Consider the following 10,920-nt stretch of genomic DNA (forward strand, 5'->3'; position numbering starts at 1 on the left):
GCGTATGCTTTTGGCATTCACAAAAGTGAGGATCCCAATGAAGATGAAGTAGAGGGGCCTCAATCAGAGTTTTTTAGAAACAAAACTGTCCAGGAATTTTTTGACCTCATGAATGAAGCTGATAGGCCTCTTTATTCTAGGTGCATAAAGTATTTTAAGTTGTCATTCTTGGTGAAGCTTTATCATATCAAGTGCTTGTGTGGTACAACTGACAAGGTGATATCCATGCTATTCGAATTACTGAAAGATGCTTTTCCTTAAGCTGAATTCCCTCCATCCTTTTATAAAGTAAAGAAGATTATTAATAAGCTTGGCTTGAACTGCAAGAAGATAGATGCATACCCAAATGATATATGTTGTACTGGAGAGATGATGCAAACAAGGAGATTTGTACGAGATGTAAGGCATATCGCTATAAGTCGGTACAAAAGGGGAAAAAGCAAAAGAAGAAACCAGTCAAAATTCTCAGGTACAATTCATTATAATGTGTTACTTATTTCGTCTCTAAATATTTGATATTTGAAATTCTCAATACAATTCATTATAATGTGTTACTTGTTCTGTCTCTAAATATTTGATATTTGAAATTCTTAATACAATTCATTATAATGTTTTACTTGTTCTGTCTCTAAATATTTGATATTTGAAATTCTTAATGCATTATTTTGTTAGATACTTTCCTTTGTATATGTCATCAAAAATGACTGAGCACATGAAGTAGCATGTGACTGAGGAAAATTCAGATGGCAGGTTAAGACACCCACGAGATTCAGAGGCATGGAAAACGTTTAATGTGAAATTTCCAAACTTTGCCGATGATCCTAGAGATGTACGTCTTGCGTTGGCAACCAACAGTTTTAATCCCTTCGCAAATAGGAGCACAAGCTACAGTATTTGGCTGGTAGTGTTAATTCCATACAATATCCTACCTTGGATGTGCATGAAACAAAGCTCCTTTTATATCATTCTTGGCAAGAAAGTATCAGGAAATGATATAGACTTGTACCTGCAGTCCTTGATACACGAATTGATTAACTAGTGGATGAATGGTGTTGAGACATATGACTCATATGACAAATGACTATTCAATCTTCATACCGCCTTGATGTGGACAATAAGTGATTTTTTCGGTTTGGGAACTTTGTCTGGTTAGAACGTGCATACTAGGTTGGCCTGTCCTAAGTGCAATTTTGATGCCATATCATGTCACCTTCCACATAGTCTCAAGTGGTGCTTCATAGGACATCGATGGTTCCTCGATTCCAAGCACAGATTTAGATTGCAACGGAATCGCTTTGATGGAAAACAAGAAAAGAGAGATCCTCCTGTTACTTTATCTGGTGTGGATATTTTGTGATAATTAGAAGATGTTGATGTTGAGTTTGGCAGGAATGTGGATCCCGAATGACTGGGATGACAATCTCATGGGACAGCTGATGCGCAACCCATGCAATGGCGGAAGAGAAGCATATTTTTCACTCTTCCTTATTGGGAATCTAATTTGCTATGATACAGTTTGAATGTTATGAAGTAAGTATTATATAAGCTCACTAACTTTTACACTTTATATTTGTTTCTCACTGACTCGTCTAACAAATTATACTTCATTGTAGTGAGTTTAGAAATTACCTCAGGCGGCAGTTAAGAGGGAGTGCGCGTTCTGCTGATATTGATAAAAGTCCATAGAGAGTTTTTCAGTTGGTTTACACATTGAATATGTAATAACAATAGCCCATACATAGATGAATTCAAATCTCTTTCCCTCGGTCCATTAGACCATGCACAAAGGTTTACCGCGTATAATGTCAACATGTTCAAGTTCTGTACGATTGGACGTGATCAAGGATTACTCACACAAAACTCTAGAGTTTACGAGACATTTAAGATGAGATGTTATGCTAGCAGCAGTGACGGCGATATCCGCTTTGGAGGCGTCACTTACTATGGAAAGCTAATTGACATCGTTAAGTTACCAGCTTTTCACCGTAACTCTGTTCAAGTGCTCCTAGGCAAATATGACAACTTCACGGGGACTCACGACTGACCACTTAGACATTATCTCTGTTAATTTCTCTAGACGCATTCATACGGGGGAATCTAAAGATGATGAGCCATATATTCTTGCCTCCGAGGCACATCAGGTTTACTATGTCAAAGACGAGAAACGTAAAGACTGGAATATGATCGTTCACCTCAAGCCACGAGATCTTTATGATATGGGTGATAGTGATATTACTTAAGAATCCTTCCAACCCATGAATTTTGAAAACTTCTTTCCTCAAGGAAATGATAATTTGGCCATTATCAGGTATATGTCTTTTATTAAATTATTTAAATAATTAACTACTAATTACTAATTTTTTTCTAAATATATTATAATTCTAACAATAATTTTTTTAATATCTCCTTTAAGGCAGGATGATGATCAAGAATAGCAGTTTCAAAAATTTTTATCATTCAAATAATTTGTTTTTCATAAATAAATATGTATAAATTAAAATTAATTCAGTTTTTTAAAAATTAAAAAATTGCAATTTGTAGAGGTTATAGAACCACTACAAAATGCACAACCACTACAAAATGAATAAAACCGCTGCAAATAGTAAACAATTCATTTCATAAATCTTAATTTCTTTTGTTTATCTTTATTTATAATTTACAAACATATTTATTTATCTTTTTATTTCATATTTTTCTTTTTCACATTTGTCATGTCCTCCTCAACTAATTCAACCACTTTTCAATATAAGAGTTAAGGTTCAATATTAAAAACCATCTCATCTCCAATTCAACCGTCTTATTAAATTCAATTTAATTCATTTAACACAATCATAATTTAATTACTTATTATTTATCACAAAATTCAAATAAATAACATGTAACCCATTGGTAAATGTACATATTAACAAAAATTCTCTAATATAATCTATTTAATGGTTTTTTAATTTATAATATTATATTTTTTAATAATGAAACATTTGACTTTTATTTTTTTTGCTTAGAATGAACTTTGTAGCAATTCAGAAACAGCTAGAAAAGTTAAAAAAAAAAAAAGAGGGAAAATTTTCCCAAAATTTAAATCTGGTTCCACCTGGCGCCAAATTTCTAATGGTTAAAAATCGCTAGAAATTTTTGGCACCACTATGAAAATTTTATTTCCTGGAAAACTATAATTTTGTCCAAAACTTTCTAGGTGTTCCTGTAATTGCTACAAATATTTTGAAAAATTTTCTAGCGGTTTTAAACCGCTACAAATGTCGTCTCATTCACCTGTGCCTACTTATTTTTTTTAGCGGTTAGCGTAACCTCTAGAAAGTTTCTAACATTTTGACCATACTATGTAGCGGTTCCCTTAACCGCTAGAAAACTGTTTCTTACACTTGATTTTCTAGCGATTTGTCTAACTGCTACAAATGTTGTTTGTTGCGGTTAAAATCACTAGAAACATCATAATTTAACTGCTAGAAAATACATATTTTTTTTGTAGTGACTTGTTAACAACTAGTAATTCTAGTTGTTAATTCAACAAAAATTCACTTTGACTTCAGTTTGAAAAATATTCTACTATTACTAATGTACTATTCTATTTGGAAAAAATTTGACAACATAACGGCTTATAACTTAGCATTTCTTAGGCTTTATACTTTCTATTTGACTTCAAATAAAGTATTAAACAGCAAACTAGTAGTAAGGCAATTTCAATAACAACATACGAATTAATTTATATTTAATAATTTGGAAAAACATAAAACATAGGGCCCTCAAGTTAATTTCAATTACAAAAGCAAAGAATCTATGACAAAAATGGAAATTGAAAAGAGCATAGAACATGGTCTTTCCTAAACTGAAATTTTTCACTAATTCCATAATCTTGTGCCATTTTGTGGACTGGAAAAAGACAAAAGGATGACAATGGAAGGCATGCTTTTTCAATGAAGCATCTATGCCAGTAAAGAAGGAACTAAAACTAATCCAAGTACGCAAAAAAAAAAAAAAGAATTCTCCTCCTAAGCATGTAACTCAAGAAGTGAAGACATAGAAGTTTGGTTGAACAGAGATACAATAACAGAGCAAAAATAATTGCTCATCCTATCATCTAGTTTCAACTAAAATCATTTGGAAGGTTCCAGTAAACAAGAGTATCTAATCCAGAATTGCAACAAGGCAGAAGGAACCACAAGTTGCACCAGCAAAAATGTAACAAGGCAAAAAGAACCACAAAATCATATTAGGGATTTTAAAGAAGAACACAACCAACTTGAAGCTATAAAATTTGGAGAACATGTTGCGACAATGATGGAGGACGACCACAGAGTGCGACGATGATGGAGGATGACCACACAGTCCGACAACATGACAACAACGGAGGGGAACCACAAAGAGCGTTGATGATGGAGGAGGAACCACAAAAAAAAGGAAAGACCAAAAATGATGTGGGGATAGCAGATTAGAGAGTTGGGAGGTCTGGGCAAAGCTTACAAATCAAAAAGATGCCTGAAATTTTAAAATGAGGTCTAGCAAAATGAACAGATTAGGGGTTTTAAAACACAATACTTGACAGTTTTTCAAAGAAACTGTACGGTTATATTGAAAAACCGTCAAGTATTACTAAACTTGATGGTTTTTAAAGAAACTGTTAAATTTTTGTTTTGCATACTTGATAGTTCCTTTTAGAAGTGTCAAGTATTCTCAAACAATAATTGACAGTTCCTTTTAAATCCGTCAATTTTTGTTCTAGCAAATTCCGTCTCATCTTATTTGACAGTCAAGTATTGGTAATTTTGTAGTAATGTTTATTGATAAAAAGAGTCTACTTAAGACACGTGGAACCATACTACGCAATGATGATTCCTAATTTGTGATAAAACAAGCCCTAGCTGACAATCAATGTAGTTAGCTAGTAGCCATTGCGCCATTCACAATCTGACATAGAACTTTTGGGTGAAAATCATTTCAGAATCTAGGTAACATGTTAGCACAAACAGACCGTCTATTTCAAGGTGGACATCCAAACTAGTACCAAGAAGGATGAAAAAAATAAAGAAAATAACCATTTTCTACTTATCGTGGGAGTTCCAAAATATGGACATCAGATTTTACTTCATCCTCCCCTTTCTTGGATTTCTCCTCTCTTAGAGTTGCTCTTTACATGAACTATTGGAAGAACAAATATTATAATCATATTGTGTCACACCTTACTATCAAATCCACTTAGGATTTAATTAAAATCATTTTAGATCACCTTGGATGTTCTTGGGCTCAAAAATCCATGAAAAACATTGATTTTCAGATTTTTACTGTTCATCAAGTAAAAATCCAGATTTCTGGTCCAACTTAAAAAATTCATAACTTAATCTAGAAAAATCAAATAGAGTGCTTCAAAATTCTATAAAAAGAACTTTGAATGCTCTTTCAAGGAAAAATAGTCTTATGAACCAATTCCATTTGAAAAAGTGTCATGTTTTTATGAAAGTCACCTCTGTCCATTTGACAAAAATCCTTTTTCCAGATTATGAGCCTTAACTTTGAAAAATCATTAAAAATTGTGTAGTTGGCCATTTTTAATGTGCTGCCTATCAATTTGAAGCTCATGATGTCAAATTTAAGCGTATTCAATTTCGTGTAGAAATTCGTTCAGTAACTTACTAAAACGTGGCTCTAATTTGACGTCCTGCTTAGGGATTACAGCACCAACCATAGATACTTATACATAACCAAATATATAAATATTTCCTTATGGTTCATCACCATATTTATCCTTGGATTTGCAGCCTCCCTTTTGATGATTCAGTCCCAAAAATGTTAAGTTACATATGGGGGATGAGATTTCAATGAAATCCCAGTAGCAAGATCAATCAACCAAAACATCAACATGCATCAACTACAAGCATTCTAACCTTTTGCTATTAATAGGGAACTACTTTACCTCATACATGTAGCACTCTAACATGCAATAGCCAAGGCACATAAAGTAAGGAGTATAGCTACACAATCATCATCATCATCATCATTTAGCTCAACCACATAATAGCACATGAAATTGCATAGCAATCAATGCAACACTCAACATTAACGTCAATTAAATCTTACTATCTTGATCCAATGCTCTTTGATTTTCTTGTTCTTTTTTCTTGCTTCCACAAATGCCAAACCCTAACATGGCAATCCATAAAAAGAATAGCAAGAATCATCATCCATTCCATATAAAAATCAACAACATAATTCAAGGACAACCTTTGTCCCTTAAAGCTTTCATCTTTGTTCTTTAAATTTTAGAGTTTGTTTCCTTAAACTCTAAAAATTCCCTCTTAACTCATTCCTACATGATTTTTCATGTAGATTCCAATTATCTACTTAGATTTAACAAAATAAAATCCTTTCTTCTAGTTTCAGCTTGGCCGAACCAAAGGGCTTCATTATCCAAAAGTTACAACTTTGATTCTATGGCTTCCAACACTTGTTCTTTGGGTTTACCCTACACTATTTTTCATTTTGAACACAATGGAAGCCTCAAAACTTTGAAAAACAAATCCTAAGGTTCAGTTTTGAAAGTGGCAGAAAGGTCCTTCTAACAAGCCCACCATGAAAAACTTCCAACAACACCTTAAACCACTTGAAAACATCATGATTTAAGGTGTTCTAACAAGATTTGCCAACAAAACTTCCTCCTCTATAATATATATGTTTCAGCCAGCATTAAAAGAGAAGAGAAACTGGGATTTTCAACCATACAACTTAAGTAAACAAGTAAGGAATCATCTTAGAACAACTTACCAAGCTTGAATCTTAGTTGGAAGATCAAAGTAGCTTGCTTTTCTCTTGATTTCCCTTCAAGCTCACTCTTTTCTCTCTTGATCTCTCCTTGGCCGAAGTGATGATCTGAAAATGAGGGGAGGAGTGTGTTGATTAAGGCCAAAAATATCTCACCAACCAATATTAATGATTTGCCAAGTGTTATATCCCTATTCCCTCTTGTAACCTCTCTCCTAATTAATTTAAATCATAATGTAATTACATTCTAAAGTCAAGATCCTCTCCAATTAAGGCTTGACATTTGGAAAGCTTTAATTAACATCCATTAAAGGCTTGACAAGTGGCAATTTGTGGGCTAAGTAAAGTGCAAGACTCTAGTCTTCACTTTATCGGTGCACTTTTACTCCGGGTTTAACTTCTTTTCTATAATTACAGTGCTCTGGCCTTTGTAATTATTTAATGTCAGATCCATAAATTATTCTCCTCATTTTTATCTTTCCAAATTTCCCTCTTTTTCTCCAAATTTAATTTCTCAATAATTAAATAAAAAGAAAAATTATTTTCCTTCTCTTTAGTGATTTTTCCGCTTTTCAAAGAAATTGGAAAAAATCTTGGATACTTGAAGGTCTTATTTTAATTCCATAATCTCTTATAATTGCTTGGGATATCATAGAAATTTTCTTGGGATTTTATTCTCCTTCCAAATATTTATTTGGAATTTTCCAAATAAAGGACCTTAAACTAGCTTAAATCGCTCTTAAATTCCTTTGTAATTTCTCTAAGAGCAATTTGGTCATAAAACCAATTTTATAATCCCATATAATTCTCAAGGAACATTGTCCTTATTTTTTCTTAATTTTCTGAGGCTTGAAAATATTTTTTCATAATTATTCTTGACAAATTTTTCTTAATTAGTCAAACTTTTCATAATCGACTTGGAAGATTATAATAATTATTTTCCACCATAATCTTCTATTTCTCCTTATTCTTTTTGGCCTTTAAATATTTAGAAATATTCCTATTCCTAAATGTCATATTACTGGATGTGACATATTGACTCCTGTAAATATCACAAATATGAAATCTTGAACAAGCAATAATAAGGCCAAGCTTCAGAAACATCTAACACTCACCAAAATCTAATTTGAACAATCCACTCAAGGAAAAGGGAGGGACCATATTTGATTCCTGTTTTACCTTCATGCTCTTGGGCGTGCTGGAAAGCCCTCGTTTCGCCATTATGATTTCCAACCTTCCACCAAATGCCTAGATGAAAACCGAAAGCCAAGAACATAAATTGAAAATTGAAAATTGAAAATTGAAAATTTATGATCACGTCATAAATAGATACGAAAAATTGAAAATTTACCGCTTGATTACTGCAAGAACAACCCTGCATTCCTAGAGTGTCTATCCATATTAAATATGTCTATGATTAACGCATAGACTTCTAAAATTCAATTACCATGGCCATAATTTGATGAATTAACACTTAGATTAAAAATCCATCCATTGATCCTTATTACTTCATTAAAACATAGTTATTTGCTTGCTATTGAATTTGTGGGAATTGTAAATTATAAACAAATGGAAGATTTCCATAACTTGTTTACGTTTTCATAGCTTTTCAAGCAAATATATCAAAGCATCTACAAAATCCATCACTTGGCAGATTCAACAGGTAAACATATGTTTTTAAGTCATGACGCCGAAAATAAAAATAAATGACAGCTTCTCATCTCCAAACTAAACAATCACATTACGAACAGTTGTTACCCTAGAATAGTTTGTGAGGACCTGAAAAATTCGTAGGGTTGACGAATGCAGGATACAAAATGTTTCAGATTATTACAAATGCTGATAAGAAAAATGCAGAGACTCTTGGTCAAGATACAGAGAATGCTAACAAATTGTACATCAATATAAATAAAGTCCAACCGAGAGAACAGAGTAAAGAAGCAATAAGTGAAAGCAAAGAGAGCAGAGAAGAAAGTCTCCGAACGAAGCTTTCGGAGCATACATTACTCACCCTCCTCAGCCGGAAAAAGAATGTCTCCACTAACCCCTCTCTCCACTTGCTCTCCACTTAATGTTTCTATCATTAGAACAAACTTCAATAGCTAAGATTTATTTTATAAGAATATTATTAAAATATTAAATAATAAATAAAAATATATAAATAAATTTATACTGTTAAGTGTTAAAATTTGACATAAGTAGTTTAATATGATAAATTTTTATTATATTTAATACTATAATAATATTTTTACTCAATTTTAAATCTCAATCATTGGCAATTAATCTAATAATAAAGAAATTAAGTGGAGAGGGAAGGCAGTGGAGACATCCTTCTTCCTCCTGGGCCACCTTTCACTAGTTTGAATTGGGGCGGAAGCTCTAACAAGCTAACGCAGATGAGAGAATCAAATTCAGAGACGCCACGTGGCACATGCGAAGCCTGAACCGAGAGACTTTGTGGTGATTATTGAGATAAATAATCAATATATGTTGGTCCAAAAAGGGAAATATAAAAAACCTAGGTGAACTTGTCAAGTTCTTCTATCAGACATTGTTTTGTTTTTTCCTGAAAAAATGACACAAAAATGACACTTAAACTTGAAAATGCTAAAATGGTCACTTGAATTTATAACATCCCAATTTAGGCACAAGTGACCAATTTGACATTTCTAAATTTATTGATTTTTCCCTTTATCTTATTTATTATTTTTTTTAAAAACAAAATGCCCCCACTAACCAACGGTAACTGAAGCTCTGGTGGTTGCTGTCACTAGAGCTCCAGCGGCCTCTGCCAATCGGTCGCTGGAGCTTCGGTAGCTAGTAACAATTTTTTTTAAAAAATTTACAACTTCAGTAAAATGGTTAACAAGTTTTGTAATGCTATTAACAAGTTCAATATAGTAGTTAATAACAGGTTTTTCCAAAAATTCAAAAAGTATAATTTTTACAACTCCAGTAATGCCGTTAACAAGTTTCGTAACTCTATTAACAACTTCGGAATAGCATTTAACAACAGGTTTCCTAAAAAATTAAAAAAAAGGTATTTTTACAACTCTAGTAACTATTTTTTTGAAATTTTTACAACTTTAGTAAAATAATAACAAGTTTTGTAATATTATTAACAAGTTCGGTATAGCATTTAACAATAAGTTTTTTGAAAAATTTAAAAAGAGGCATTTTACAACATTAGTAATGCGGTTAACAAGTCATGTAACGATATTAACAACTCTCATGACTATAACAGCTGCCTAATAAGTAGAAAAATTTTGTTGTACAACTTTCATAGGGAGCTAATATCAAAAACATCAACCTTTATGAGAATTGTTAATATCATTACATGACTTGTTAATCATGTCACTAAAATTGTAAAAATGTCACTTTTTAAATTTCTAAGAAAACCTATTGTTAAATGCTATACCGAAATTATTAATGGAGTTACGGAACTTGTTAAAGGCATTATTAAAGTTGTAAAAATGCTACTTTTTGAATTTTCTAAAAAAACCTATTGTTAACTGCTATACTAAACTTGTTAGTAGTGTTTCAAAACTTGTTAACTGTTTTACTAAAGTTGCAAAAATTTTCCAAAAAAAAAAGTAGTTACTAAAGTTGTAAGAATACTTTTTTTTTTTTAATCTTTTAGAAAACCTGTTATTAAATGCCATACCAAAATTGTTAATAGAATTACGCAACTTATTAACAGCATTACTAAAGTTGTAAAAATGCTATTTTTTGAATTTTCTGAAAAACTTGTTATTAACTGCTATACTGAACTTGTTAATAGCGTTACAAAACTTATTAACCATTTTACTAAAATTGTAAAAATTTTTAAAAAAATGGTTGCCTGTTACTCAAGCTCTGGCCACCGATTGGTTGTGGCCGCCTGAGCTTTAGTGACAGCAGCCACCTAAGCTCCAGCGACTAGCCGACCAGTGAAAGCATCTGGTTTTTTAAAAAACAATAAATAAAATAAAGGGTAATATGGTCATTTCAATAAATTTATAAACGTAAAATTGGTCACTTATGCCTAAATTGAGATTTTGCAAATTCAAGTGACCATTTAGGCATTTTCAAGTTCAAGTGTCATTTTTGTGTTATTTTTCCTTCTTTTTTTTGTTTTATATAAATTTATAATTAAATGCTGTCAAATGC

The sequence above is a fragment of the Neltuma alba genome, unplaced genomic scaffold, assembly GCF_004799145.2.
Source record: "Neltuma alba isolate B1F8T4 unplaced genomic scaffold, ASM479914v2 tig00012118_pilon, whole genome shotgun sequence".
NCBI classification, from domain to species: domain Eukaryota; kingdom Viridiplantae; phylum Streptophyta; class Magnoliopsida; order Fabales; family Fabaceae; genus Neltuma; species Neltuma alba.